Raw genomic sequence first — 15,415 nt, 5'->3', positions numbered from 1 at the left:
TTATGATGACAAATTTTAATCGCCTGACAACCCTAATATATATATATATATATATATATATATATATATATATATATATATATATATATATATATATATATATATATATATATATATATATATATATATATATATATATATATATATATATATATATATATATATATATATATATATATATATATATGAATCCATTTTGTTGAATATTCCCATAAAAAATTGATTCGGACACATATCGAATCGATTCGAGAATTGCTATATTGCCGAATCGATTTTTTCTAACACCCCCTAATATATATATATATATATATATATATATATATATATATATATATATATATATATATATATATATATATATGTGTGTGTGTGTGTGTGTGTGTATTTGGTAACTTAGCAGTTTGCTCATTGCTGGTCCCATTTCTGAACAAGCAAAAAGCTCATTTAAAACATTTAAGTGGCAACGTTTGCATCGAGTATTCACAACCGAGAGGCTTGCGACCTCGCCCTCATCCTGCAGCGACGTACAATCTTTCGATCGGCCGGACTAGGCAGGAATACCGATGTCTCATGATGGTGACTGACCCTCCCAGAGGAGAGCAGCCGGGACAGCGAATGACTAAGGGTCAGTGCTCACTAACAACTGGCCTCTGGCACCACGTTGTGATGGATGAGGCATGTGAAATGGCAAACAGAAAATTGGTCTCCTGAGGGGTGTAAGTTCCAAATTGTCTGGCGTGGCTGACACCGTGTGGCACCATGTTTCCGCTTAATTAGGTTTACTCCAACAATTGTCTTATGAGGAGAGAATATTGATGTTAGTTTTCAGTGCATTTTAGTCTAGAGTGATCATTTTGTACCGTCAATTAGCTTAATAGGACAGATATGTTTCATTAACTCCTGCTTGTACCAAGTATAATGGAATGCATTTAATGCTAATTCGATTGTCATGTATTAACATTAACATTTAAATTTATAGCAGAGCCTAGAATTGTAACTCAAATGCAGGCTGAGCAATTGTGTTAATTACAGTATGCTGTAGCCAGTAACTTCATTAAGTTTAATATAGTGAAACTGCGAGCAACATACAATGAAGTGGTTTTATCAAATTTGCAAAAACAAACAATAACAATTTTTTTTTTTTTTAGAAAGACATTTATATATCCAATATAGCATTTTCCTTAAAATTCCATGAAAGAATTATTGATGTCACTGATGACTACTGAACTCACACTCAAATCTTATAGATAGATAGATAGATAGATAGATAGATAGATAGATAGATAGATAGATAGATAGATAGATAGATAGATAGATAGATAGATAGATAGATAGATAGATAGATAGATAGATAGATAGATAGATAGATAGATAGATAGATAGATAGATAGATAGATAGATAGATTTTGTTTTGGCTGTTTATTGTTAGTTACTATTATTACTGGTAGTAATAGTAAGAGTATTGTCATTATTATTGTTTTTTTTGTTGTTGCTATTTAAACACCAATGTTACAGTGCACCCATTTACAAATATAACAGTCGACAATTAACTTAACATGCATGCTTGCAAATGGGGGAGGAAATCACGCTTCACCCTTTTGCCTTATTTAATTGACATTATTTTAAAATGAGGGAAAATTTGCCACATTTCTGTAACTATGTGGTAAATTAAAGATTCATAAACTGTATTCATAGTTACCAAAAGTCAACATGCAAATCATTTGAAAGCAAATCAAACTGAATAGGTACTATTATTGTACTTTGTGTGATAGTATCCATGGCTTTAACCATGCTGCATATTTCTCCACAGCCACTAGATGGTAGCAAAACCCAACAGCAGCAGTATTATTCCATCTTGGGTGTACCTCTAGTGTCTCTACCACAAATAGTTGTTTATAACATTCCTGAAATACACTCTCCAATCTCTTAAAATAACACATTGCTAGCATACATTACATACAATTAAGAGATTTCAAACATGTGGAAAAAGTGGGTTGACCACAAAGAAATGTGAGAAAGTTGGTGCTTGAACAAAAATAAAGTGTTTGTCAGAATTGCTACTCTAGATGGCATGAACCTTAATCATTCCTCCAAATGTAAGTCATCCTGCCAAAAACAACACACCGCTCGGCCGGCTTGCTTCCCTCTTGGAAGATTGACTTGCTCAACATTAAAGAAATGACATGCTGTATAGCTTGTATGTCACTCCTTGTGGGCAACACATGCAAGCTTTGAACTGACAAACTAAAGCAAAGATGAAGACACTGTGGTTGCTGCGTGTGGTTACTGGTAGGACGAAATATATTACAGTCGAGCCTGATTCCGGATAAGCAAAAAGCCACAATGTACTGTTAACTCATTCACTGCCATTGACGGCTATAGACGTCAAAAATTCATTTGAACTATATTAGTTTCACATTTTTCCCACTTTTGTTAACAAGAATATGAAAACCTAGAATTTTTTTTATTGAGCATTTATAACAGATGTAAAATTTGTGATTAATCGCTTAATTACAATTTTCAAAAATTTAATCGTCTGACGCCCCTAATTTTTATAATCTTTTCTTCTTTTTTTTTTATTAGGGGCGATTAGAATTTTTAATTATAATTAATCGCATCACAAATTGTATATCTGTTCTAAATGTACAATACAAAAAAATCTAGGTTTTCATACTCTTGTTAACAAAAGTGTGGAAAAATGTGACACTAAAAATTCTTTTTTGACGTCTATAGCCGTCAATGGCAGTGAATGAGTTAAATGCAGGGCCTGAGCTTTTCCGCTATGGAATATGAGGTCATTTTTTAAGAAAACACAAGGCTAAACAATTTCTGCAGAATATTTTTGCACTGCCGTCATTAATCATTCATGTGTTTGCTTTAAGCCTATGATCCATGTGTAAAGCTGTCATGGTGTGCTGTACCAACAACATTAAAGGATTTAGAAGCTCAAATTTACAGTAGATATTCTATTTCCAAAAGCCAGAGGGTACACATGCCTGCATGGCAGTGATTATATGTGAGGCGATGACGTCAATCTGAATTTTTTATTGTTATTTTTCTTCTTCATTCGGTAATGTCATCATCATTGCTCTTTATTATTAATATATATATATATGTATATGTATATATATATATATATATATCAGTCTGAAATTCTGATGTGATGGCTGAGAATGTTAGGTGTATTATTATGCGGCCATGACAACCCCTCCAGGGAATTATATAGCTTGAAGCGACAGGAGCGAAAAAAGTCAGTGACAATGGACATTGGCCATTCAGATCGACGCAGGCATGCCAGTTTTTGAAACGGCAGGTACTTGGGCGAGGAGGGGAAATCATCTCGGAAATTGACTGGATGAACCTTCTGTCTGTTATGTACATTATCTGCATATTAAATCAGCAAGTAGTCAAAGGGTGAACTACAGTAGAAGGTGAAGATGATGGTTGGCCTCTGAAAGGAAATATCCAACCCTCGTTTATGTAACTTTTAATAACTGTAAAGGTCAATTTTAACAAATTATTGTCATAAAAGCTACTGCAAATTCTCGAAAAATTAAGAGTGAAGGCTGAATTAAAAAAAAAAAAAAAAAAAAAGCATTGATGCATTTAAAATAATTTGGAATGATTCGGAATGATATTGAATGACATGGAATTATACTAAATGACATGTTCAAGTTGGAGTGGTTTAAAATTGTGGAAACTGAAGGTGAATATGTAAATATTTGGAATTTGGGGCTTTGGAACATGTTGTGGATTTTCTAAATGGGACTAATAAATGAATGCTTGAATGATCTGCGCATGTTGAAGTGTATAGTTTGAATCAGTCAAGTAATGTTGAGGTAAGAGTGAATAATGTAGAACATGTCCTATTTTGAGAATGTTTTGGTTAAAAAAAAAAAACATTTTGTACGTGCAGAATTTTGGCATGTTGAAAATTATCATTTTTAAGGTGAATTGAAAATGCTGAATGATTTGAATTTCAAATGTGAAGTATCTGCATCTGTTATTTTGAATGTGCCAATGAAAATGAATATACCCCTATTCAAATGAATGGGTAATTTTTAGGTGAAAAATGTTAAATTATGGGAAAACTGTGAATTTGTGCAATAAATAAAATAGAAGACCCCCACCCCCCCCCCCCCCACCCCCGTGAAATTGAAATCATGTGAATCGAATGAAGTATGTAGAAGGAGAAGCATGTCAAAACAATGGAAGGAATAAATAAAAAATAGGAATAACATAGTGCTTCTGTTTGATGTTCAGACCACGGACATGTACTTGGCATTAATGTGAATTACTTCTGAAAGCTTCTTCTAGCTTAATGCAGTCAGTGCTGATGGAATGGTGCCACTTAAATGTGATCTCATCTCCCGTTGTTCGAAAAAAAAAAAAAAAAAAAAAAGGTTAACAGTATAATCTGATGAACGGGCAGGTAAACAGCACACTCTCATCCATCATGGTCCACTCTGAGCATGCATGTAATCAATCATACCCAAGCCATCCGCCCCGCAAAAGAGCGGCCAATCTGATTGGAAAGGGATGCGACCCGCGTCTGTTTCAAAGGGTAACGTAACACTCGCACCCTTGGCTTTGATGTAATGCATTCAACAGACTCGAGTGTATGATGGCTTATTAAATCTTACGCTTCAATGGCCTTTACTGTTAAACACGATTAGACTTTGCCTTATATGGCAGTGCAGCAGGTTTTTAAACTTGGTTTTACAATGTTGTACTTTTAATGCGCTTTCAGAATTCTATTGTGTATTTTTTTTTTTTTTTTTTTTTTTTTTTGCCGAATGCAAAATGGCGTGTGACGTGTGAGGGGTCTGTTAGTTCACCGAACCTTCTTGCCACAGATTTAGGTGGTATTGTATTTTCTCCTATGGAGATGAACTCTATAATTTAACCACTCCTTTTTTTTTCTTTTTCTTTTTTCAAATTACACGATATCCCAGTCGTGTGTTTAACGTGCGCTATTTTGAAACCCTCTCACTGTGATTATTTTTTTCATTTTTGTTTTTTTTCCTTTAATCATTTGTGTTTTCTCTGGAACAGAGCGCTAAAATGTTTAAAGTATGATGCATGGATGCCAAACATACTCAAATGACATCCAATCGCAAAAGGCACTATCTTGAGTGAGTCTGTTCGAATTTTGCAGAAGTCAGAATGAAGAGCAAATGCGGATGTGTGCCATGTTGAGCATGTGCTTCTTAAAACCAACACTAGGGGGAGCCAAGCTATAAGCATAGATCGCAACAATCCCGAGAAATGTTCCTGCCTTCCAAATTCAAAACATACTATTATTGACATCTCTCATTAAGCATGGTGTCATCGATGTGTGACCAGTATGCAACACAGATCTTGTTAAAAGTTGAAAGTAAATTAGGATAAACGCAGCAGTGTATGTTCATTAAACTGGCAGAGTTCAAACTTTCCCCCCTTAGCTGAATTTCTCCCTATTTTCCACTGATTCTTGCTTGAGCGGCCACACATAAATTAATACAAATCCATAATCCTGATCCAGCTTAAATGTGTTTCTCTCCCCTGCATTTTCCTTACACGAGTGTGCAGAGTATTGATCCGGGCCTAAATAATTGAGGAGCTTAAGTTAAGCAAGTAAGGCAGTGTGGCGTGCGTGGGTTACACAAGCATGTAAGGGGAAATGGCACTGGATTGTACGTCCCAAAATTGGCCATCAAATTAGTGCACATGTGCACAGAGCTGCAGTTTAAAAACAAAACAACAACAATATATCGGGCTTTTTACTTGTAAGAAAGTTGGGAGGTATTTAAAGGGATATTCGACTTGTTGTTAGCTTCATTATTTTTCACACCTTTAAAAAACTAATTTTGCCACGAGCTGTCGACTGAAAAGGAAAAAAGCATGTAATCGTATCTCAGATAAGAACCAATCACAGCTCATCTGTTTTGTGACGTTCGCAAGCTGAGCTGTGATTGGTTCTTAACTGAGTCCTTTATGTACACTTTATGTACTGTATTTTGTTTTCCAGCATGCCAACACTGACTAATTTACTTCTATGTCAAGAATGCTTGAAAATGGTGCATTTAAACAATTAAATCAGTGGTGTCCAAAGTATGGCCCGGGGGCCAATTGCGGACCACCAATAATTTTCAGTGGCCCACAGCAAAGCTTGTTAAAACAAAACAAAAACTATATGCGACTAAAATAATAACAAAATGTCTCATGGTGAATAAATATAATTCAATTTTAGAAATAAACTTTTTTTCTTCCACTTTCTGTCAGGGTCCAATTTACGAATATTAATTATCCTCAAGTAACTGTACAGAGGTGGCAAATCCAGGTCCAGAAAGTAAAAACCCTGCCACAGTTTGGCTTTAGCCCCTTGTACTAGCTAGCTAGCACCCTAGCAAGTAAATGCGCACGCGAGGAGCTAGCTAGGTAGCTCACTAGCTAGCACCTGGGGCTAAAGCCAAACTGTGGCAGGGTTTTTACTTTCTGGACCTGGATTTGCCACCTGTGAATTGGTCAACTCACTACAATTTTGGCAAAAGATTTGGCCACTGTTCAGTGACCCACGTGCTCCTGACTTGACATTTTCTGACTGCAATCATACTCCGCCACAGTCAAATAAGCGCAATGATTTCTCCCTTGGCAGAAGGCTCACGCTATTTCTGTCACGTACCCCGTGTACACTCAAACCTCCCGTCCGCATAGTGACAACACCTTCTCCGATACCTCTCAGTCTTTTCTTGGCTCTCGCTTGACATGTCGGCGCGGGGACAGGCAAGGAGCAGACCGGCAGCTGATCATGAAATATTAGCCAGTGATTTGCGGATTGCCTGATAGACAGATTGAGGTCCATTATGCAAGGTAGGCAATTTGTCACATACAATATAGGGTGACGTATACATTAGTGATGATTCCAGCCACTTTGATTGGCACCTGTTTCTTACAATATTGCTTTTCCTATTAAAAAAAAAAACATACTTAATCAAGCCCCACCTCATGCACAATCTTGTCAAGAATGAAGTTCAATTCAGGATAATGAACATGGGTCACATTAGGAACCTTTGGCCTCATTGCACACTGGCACTAAATACTGTAGCTACTTTACTCAAGCCTTAATAGCATATTTGTCCATGCAGCAGTGTTGACAACATTAGTCTGGTTTCCATTCAATTGTTTCGAATTTTTTAAGCAAATTTACTGAAAATAAGCAAAACGGACGTGTGACTTAGGCCCGTTTCCGTCAGTTTTTCTATTGCGAACTTTGAGAGGGGACTCCGCCGCTGTAGGTGGCGGTATACCCCATAGAGATGGGATCATCCAGTACTTTAAAAGAAGAAGAAGAAACAGGAAGCGACTGCGCCATGCGATGACGTCGTATGAGTTTGTTTTTGTAATTCTTTACAAACCGTAGCATCTAAAATTGCATTTATATTCACTTCTTTAAAATATTCCAAAAAGATTTCTGTTTTGTCGACCCCCCAAACATACCAAATTAATCGTCCGCCATTGCTTTGGGACTGCAAATGTACGTGTGACGTGATATCCGGTCAAAACGTGCGACGTGTATCCGGTCTTGTCAGCGTTTATCCGCAAAACCTGTTTCCGTAGCCAAAATTCTAATTTTCCTTTTTTTTTTGATACGCTTCAAAATCCACCCCTTCCAAGCGTAAAAACGTTTTTGCAAATTTGGAGCCCTTTTTTCGAATTTCAGCTTTATTTTCGCATTTCTTGAAAATTAGAATAAAAATAGGTGGAAGGAAACCAACAAAATTGGGAATCCTATGCTTGTTGCACAAAAACGTGACTGTTCTGTGCTTGCCGTCATAATGTCAGCATTTCTGTTATTTGTTTTACCAGTGCTGTTTTGCATAATAACTGATTTTTTAGGGCCCAAGAGGCGACAACTATATTTAGATTTGTGTCCGCAAATTGTTTTGAGAGACTAAACATCAACGAAAACTCACCAAACTTTACACACACGCTGAGTCTTACGATCTTCGATCGAATCTAGACTTTTCCGCATACTAAATAATCTCTGGCATAAAATTCAGCTTTTTAAAATTCCTTCTTAATGCAGCATTCTCGGTTGTACGTTTAAAGCCCGTTTCCCACTGAGGGGCGAACATTGGAGACGGTAAAGAATGTTGATGTCTCGACAGGATTCGTTCAGGGTCACAGCGTTCCCTAAATGTTCTCTAAATTATTGTAATAGTTTCATAAACAGTCTTAATGTTCTTTCTAGTCACAAGAAAATGTTAAACATCTTCAAAATGTTCTTGTGACAAAGACCATTAAGACTGTTTGAGAATGGATAAGACTGTTCTGAGAATGTTTAGGAAATGCTGTGACCTAGAGTGAACCCTGGCATGGTACGGGCTTAACCTAGATCTACAAAAATTGGGAAGCAATATATAACAGCCTACGACCTACAAAAAAGTATTTTGGAGCCATATGCTTAACCTACCAGAAAGTGCTCCATTTTGATTTTACTTTGGAATTTGTTGTTTGTGGCCTTTTCATAGAAGTCATATTTTAACAAACTCCTCCGAGGGATTTTATCAGATTGTCTTCAAATTTTGCATGTTTCATCTAAAGATTTTTAAGATAATAAGTTATTGAAAGCTGTTTATTTCGTTGCACGCTGTTGCCGTTTACAAACAACAACAATGCTGTTTTCGAGGGTCTAAACCTGGGTGGAACCTCATGAAACTTTGTACATACATCAGGCCTGGCAAAAAAAATCTAGATTTTTGAGATTTCTTAAGTCATTTTGAAAAAAAATGGCTCAATTGCGCCTCCTACAAATGTTTATTTATCTGCAAGAAGTCAAATGAGGTCAGGAAAATCTATCACGAGACATGAGTGTTTTGTCGAGCTACACCACAAGTGATATTTCTCTCAATTATTTCTTCTGAATTAAAAAAAAAAATTCTCCCAAAATACAAATATGAAAGCTGTTTGACGGCACCTGGGTCCTTCAGAATAAGTTTTTAGGAACTAGCTTCAACATAGGGAGAATGAATTCATTATGGGCATTAAAAAAAAAAACGCAATGGCATTTTCACTCAATGCCTCATTATGCACCAGGAGACACTATGATGGCCCATTATCGAACTTCAGAAAAATAGCTAAGCAGATGAGGACACCTATACCGCAGGCCCTCTCTGTCCTACAGAGTGGGGGCCTATGACTGACACAGAGTCTGAAGTGCTCCCAGGGGTACGTGAAATAGCCGAGAGGAGAAATGAAATAACGCAATCATTCAAGGAGAGACTGCCAATTATCGTCAGCTCTGGATCAGATGCATACAAAATAGCTTTCTGTATTTCTGTATGTGATAACTTGGATGCGAAGGGTTTCCCACAATACAGTACCGGTATCACTCCACTATTAAACTAAAGGGAGGGAATAAATGTGACTTTTCTAGCAAAAATTAATATTATCTACTGTATGCACGGGTATCTTTGAAAAGCACACCGTATATATGTTCTGTTCTGCCCACACTGTGAAACTTAACAACCAACAAAGAATATTTCATACTTTAATGTTGTGTTTCTCTATAAGTGCCCATGATATAATATACTTCCTTCAGATTTTTGTTGTTGTTGCGGGCCACGTTATAGTTATGGTATCCCGTAGCGTGCGTAGCGTAAATGTATCACAAACCACCAACCACCATGGATAGTTTCGAAATCAGAGGTCAATTAAAATTCACAAAATACTTGCAATATATCATTAGTTGGGTTTCCATCCACCCATTTTTAATCAAATTTTCAAGAAATGCGAAAATAAAACTGAATGGAAACGCTAGAAATTTGGGGAAAAAAAGGGCAGTTTTGAGCATTTAAGTAAATTCACTTAAAAAATTCAAAACAATTGGATGGAAACCTGACTATTGTCAATAATACTGATTTCAATTTCTATTTTTAGTATGTATTTAAACATGAAGTAAATCATTTGCTTTAGTGGGCCTCATAAAATGTCATGATGGGCCACATTTGGCCCCCGGGGCCTTGAGTTTAACACCTGTGCTATAGCGCTACAGGCCGCAAAGACAGTTGTGATCATGAAATAATCTAAAAATATTTCCACAATTATTTGCGTATGAGCATTCAAATACATTTCTGTCATGAATGATCAATGCAGTCTCAAGTTACCAAATCTGCGCAAAGGATGATATTTTGATCCAGTAACTCTCGTTTGGCCTCAAAACGTAGTGACTACTCCTCAGAAACTCATTAATACACACTTAAGGATGTTAGCAAAATATATATTTATTTTTTTATGTTTTATTTTTTAAAGAGCTCAGTATTGTTCATTCGGTAATGTCACCATCATTGCTCTTTTTTTTTTTTTTTTTTTTTGGTATGTGGGTGAGAATGTGTATGTGCGTGTGTATTCGTTAGTTGACCAAAAACCTATTTAAAAAATCCCATACCGTTCACCTAAACCGAACACCGCCGTCAGGAGACCCGAGGAAGGATCAAAGAAAAGAAAGGAAAGTGAAGTGCAAAATATTCTTGATGTATCATGCTTATCCCTAGTCAAGGAAGGATCCAATTTTTGGATCGAAAATCTCCACTTTGAAAATGTCAAAATTGAAGAAGACAGCAAGTGAGATTTCGATATTTTTGACCGTAGGCAACAAACCATCCTCACAAAAGATACCGCCAGGACATCCTGATGACCCAGTGTGGCAACAGCTTTTTTTTCCGAGGCCCGATTAAAAGAACAGCAGGCAGTGGAATTTCAACCTGTGACCTCTGTTGTCTGCTTACCTTTTCCTGTTTCACATCAGTTTGACTTACTACTGTATTGTTGTGTCAAAGCGTGGGGGCAAGGGTGTAGACGTTATAAAAAAAAAAGGCTTTGTTTAACGTCATAGTTAAGAGCTCGGGACGAGCCTCAGATGTTCAGTCACAGTTGATTTTATAACTTGCGGTATTCTCAAGAAGCAGTCTTGGTACTCGATATCGACGAGTACTCACGTGTGCACGGTATAGGTGCATCATTAATAAATGCAGTATACAAATCTTTGTAAACAGTAGGCAAAATCCTGGGTAGTCCTGTTTCCTCATAGGGACTACAATAACTTATTTCCATATCTAAGTGAAGTTTCATAAATTGAAAAAAAAAAAAAGTTGGCTGTTCATTATTGCCACAGCAGTGTGGACAAAACAAAAGCCTTACATCTAGCTGAAACTCGAACTGTGAAATGCTTGCTCATTCTTACCTAATTATCTCCCCCAGCAGTGTGGCTCCAAGTCTCAGTCAGGAGTAAACAAGACCCCAGCGGGAAAAGGCTCCCGTCTTGGCTAGGCAGGCCAATTTTAATAAATCGATGCGCTAATCATTGGATGTGCACCGAGTGGCCTGGTCGTGCTTCCAGTCCTGCTCCCTTTGAGGGTAATTTAATTAGGTTTCCAATGTTGAAAAGCTCCCGACATGCACAAAAAAAGCGAAAGGTGAAATTGATTTTTCCTTCCCCCCACCCCAAGTATTTTCGGCATTTAGCTGGTAACAGCATACAGGGTGAAGGGAATTTAATGACAAGAACAGAAAACAAAAGACCCGGTTTGTGTGGCCTAGGGAACGTTTAGCTTATGATACAGCTGGGGTCTAACGAAGTGAGATTAATCCCTTACAAATTGGGTGAGTTTATTTACAGGCAATTTCTTTCTCGGTTTGCATTCATTGTTCATATGTTACACAGAAGGTCAGCCTTCTCATTAAACTGCAAATCCATACACTGTGCAGTTTTCATTCTGGACTGCCTTTACTTTTGTGCCAATGCTACCAACCAAATCTTTGAGCATTAACAGTCATGGAAATGGAAATATTTCTAATGCCTATACATTTTACATGTTTGAGCCGCAAAAATATTCCATGTTAAAGCTTTTGGTGGCTGGAATATATCTCACCCAATCATCACTGAGCTTTCCACACCATGACCAGAGATATTAGCCACCAGCTAGCTTGCAAGCTAACAGCCTTAATCGTCGACAGACAGGCGGTGGGCTCTTCTGTGGTGTCAAATCCGTGTTGGTAATCTAAATAACAACGCCGGGCTGCTCTGTAAATTGTGGCATCCAGGGTAGATGTACGGATTTATTCTTAAACTTTACTCGTCATACACGGCAGCTAGAGCGACAACACTTCCTGATCCCCTATCAGCTGACTAACACTAACCAATCAGACGCTAGCATACTTAAGGTAAATGCAAGTGAATGACGGAGAGCCGCAGATTCGACAAATCAACTTAACTACTTGTACAAAAAAAAAAAAAAATGTATATGAATGTGTAAATAATAATTCTGGAGACATAAATGAACAAGTAAATATTAATTTTAGCAAATTACCTTAAATGCTTGATCCTCAGGGTGTGGACCTTCACAAAGCGAGGCGTCTTTGTCGCTGGCCGTACCCAACACTTCAAACATCATATCGTTAATCTCTGCTAAAGCAATTAGTGTCTCCTTATTTGAAAACCCGACGGAAAAGCATTGGTACAAAGATCCGAGTCGTACGCTACGTGTATTTTTCGTAACCCCCCCCCCCCCCCCCCAAGGAAAATTGGGGCAAATTCGCCACTTTATAAATTTGTTTATTCTCTGAATATTTTATACCCTCCAACCGCCGTGGAACAAAAACAAAATTATATGACACTAATACGACGTCATAGCATACATCCAGCCATAGAGGCGAATTCTGAGTCAACATTTTTATTGTTCAGCAACAAAAGCCAATGCTTTTAAAATCCTCTCCAACCAAAGAAAAACTGTTCTTTTTGTGCTGAACAGTGCCCAACATTTGTTCATTAGTTTCTTAACTGGAAAGAGCATCATGTCTACAGCTCCTTGGGGCATGTCTGCGGCATGTACATACTTGAAAACACACGTACACACGCAATCTGGGATTTGGAAGGCTCCAGCAGAACCTTAAGGCCTGTTCGGCTCAAGCACGGAAAACTCCCTGGAAGCAGGTCCCAGGTTGTCAATGAGTGCCAGCTCTGGTATTCATACATTTTCTCATTTTACTGGCTGCGGAGAGCAGGGAGTAGGAAATCCATCAGCAAGCAACAAGGTATACTATTTCACTTGACATCCGTTGTCCACATGCCAGCAATTGCTCTAAAATGACTCTCCCTCTTCTTTTCGCTTGGGTTGGGAAGTTTGCTAAGCAGAAGATAGATAATATGGTCGTCGTAAAAAAAAATTGTAAAGATGCAGCCGGCCCAAAATTTCCTCTAAATATAAGATGAAGGAAGGAAGCAGGGATTATTATCCGTTTGTCTTTATTTTAAAACCAAAATGTCTAAATCAAACTGAAAACATGTTTAAAATGAAAAGCATTGAAAGCTTTTAATTCCATCGCTTGCCGTTGCCGTGGCGATGCGCCGATTGCAAATAAAAATTATGCTGATTGCAAGGGTCTAAACTAAGGCGAAAACTCATGCAACTTTGTACACACATCTTGTCCTATGAGCCAGTACCCCAACGTGCAAGTACCCCAACATGGCCCTAACCCTAACCCTTTATAACTGCTTGCAGCTCTAGTTATTGCCGCTTGCAGCTCTAGTTATTGCCGCTTGCAGATCTAGTTATATATTAATTTCTCAAATTTAAAGGCTGACATTTGGCCAAAACAATACTAATTACGCATGTTGAGTGAAAGTAAAAATAATTTAAATGACAGTTTCCCGACATTAAACTAATTAATAGAGAACCCAAAACTAAACCTAAAGGCAATCAGCGCTGTTTATTATCCCTCGTTTATACTAGCCCAGCTGTCTGCTGCCTCCATGAAACTCTCTGTGTTACAGGTGTTTATTTTGCATAAGTTGTGAGTGCTGACTGCTGAGTCTCGCTAGGTGGTCTTGCCGTATAACTAACTTTGTATATTTTGTTTTCCAAGCGGCCGTGGGAAATGACATCCCCGTGGATGCCCCTGGGAGAGCAAAATGACAAGGGACTATGTGTATGTATTTGCGGATGGACACACTTAAATTACTCACATAATGGCGTTATTCAGACATGTTGGCGTAGATTGTTTTGCAGTAGTCCAGCGTTTGACATTGTTCAGACTAAACTAAATGAATTTATCAGCTATTAGTTGTTACATGGCATTTGTCTAGATCTATTGGTAGAATCACACTAAAGTAGCGGTCTGTAGGAAATGTCAGACATATAAGAAATGAATGCCTTGTTCACTGACGCTGTATGTCAGGCTGAGTAATGATGGACAGCTGAAGTCGGAGGTCAACCACACGGATTTTTCTGTCAACCTCTTTTTACAAGCTTGAGTTGTGTGTGCACCCTGCTAGAAAAAAAAAAGAAGAAAAAAAACGCCCAGCATGGTGCTCACACAGCATATGCTGGTTTTGTTGGTATATTAACAAGACAGGCACAAAAACACAGCAAAACCTTTTTTTAAGCAAGGTGACAGCTTCATTAAACGCATAAAATACAGAGAAATACAAACAACAAAAATAGGTGTATCATTGTAAGTGAAGCTTTGCCATTTAGTTTTTAGATACTGGCACTATATATTTAAAATGGTATATTTATTTTAATAAACCGTGACATCAATGCAGGGAATCAGGGAGGCAAAGCAGGAATAAACAAGTTTTAAATATGTATTATTTAAAAAAAGAAAATAAAAAAATTGACGGCGTAAAAGTAAAGCTACAACTCTAAAAACTAAAGGAAACACAACATGGCTTACCAGGCATAATGAAACAACCACAACTAAAAGAAACAGGGAATTAATGCTGCATTCAAGGAAGGTCGGAAGTGAGACTTTTCCGAGTTCAAACCAGGAAGTGTGTAGGGGAATGCCCCCTTGTTCTCAGAAATCCGGGGGGTGGGGGGGGGGGGGTGTTGTCACTCTACAATGGCGACCCCTTTGGAAAACACAAACCGTGAATGGTAAAACACAATTTACTCGAGTATAACACTAGACAGCTTTCTTCATTCATAAATATTCTACATAACTTCACGTACTACAGTATGCCGCTATATCCCTGCATGAAATTATACGGTGAGCTACTGAACTCTCTAGGATGCTTATAAGACAAGATAAAAACTATAAATGAAGCAAAATTGCAAAAAGGTAAGTTTGCTGGAAGTCAAGATGAGTTTTGAGGACCAAAATAAAAAAAAACAATTTATCACTATCTGCCATTTTGGTTGTTTACTTTTGCCTCAAACGCTTTCAGGTCGGAACTGGGAAAAACCAACTCGGATATATCCGAGTTGGTACCATCCTCGAATCCAGCATAAATACAAGCAATCTGACGAGCCAACGAGGCACACCTGGACAAGGCCCAAATAGCTGGAGGGGAATTGATTGGTAAACACAAGAAACAGAGCTGACGAGAACAGGTGGGCATGAAAACCTAATAATATATATATATATTTTTTTT

General features: G+C 37.6%; 1 protein-coding gene across 3 annotated transcripts in view; it reads right to left on the bottom strand.

Annotated features, from left to right (window-relative positions):
- The window catches only part of LOC147155722 (uncharacterized), a 253,608-nt gene that overhangs the window by 142,821 nt on the left and 95,372 nt on the right, over positions 1 to 15,415 (bottom strand). The window lies entirely within an intron of this gene.

The sequence above is a fragment of the Leptonotus elevatus genome, chromosome 21 (genome assembly GCF_054856555.1).
Source record: "Leptonotus elevatus isolate MCC_2025b chromosome 21, RoL_Lele_1.0, whole genome shotgun sequence".
NCBI classification, from domain to species: Eukaryota; Metazoa; Chordata; class Actinopteri; order Syngnathiformes; family Syngnathidae; genus Leptonotus; species Leptonotus elevatus.
Note: the sequence above shows the minus strand (reverse complement) of the source record. Positions and strands in the feature narration are given on the sequence as shown.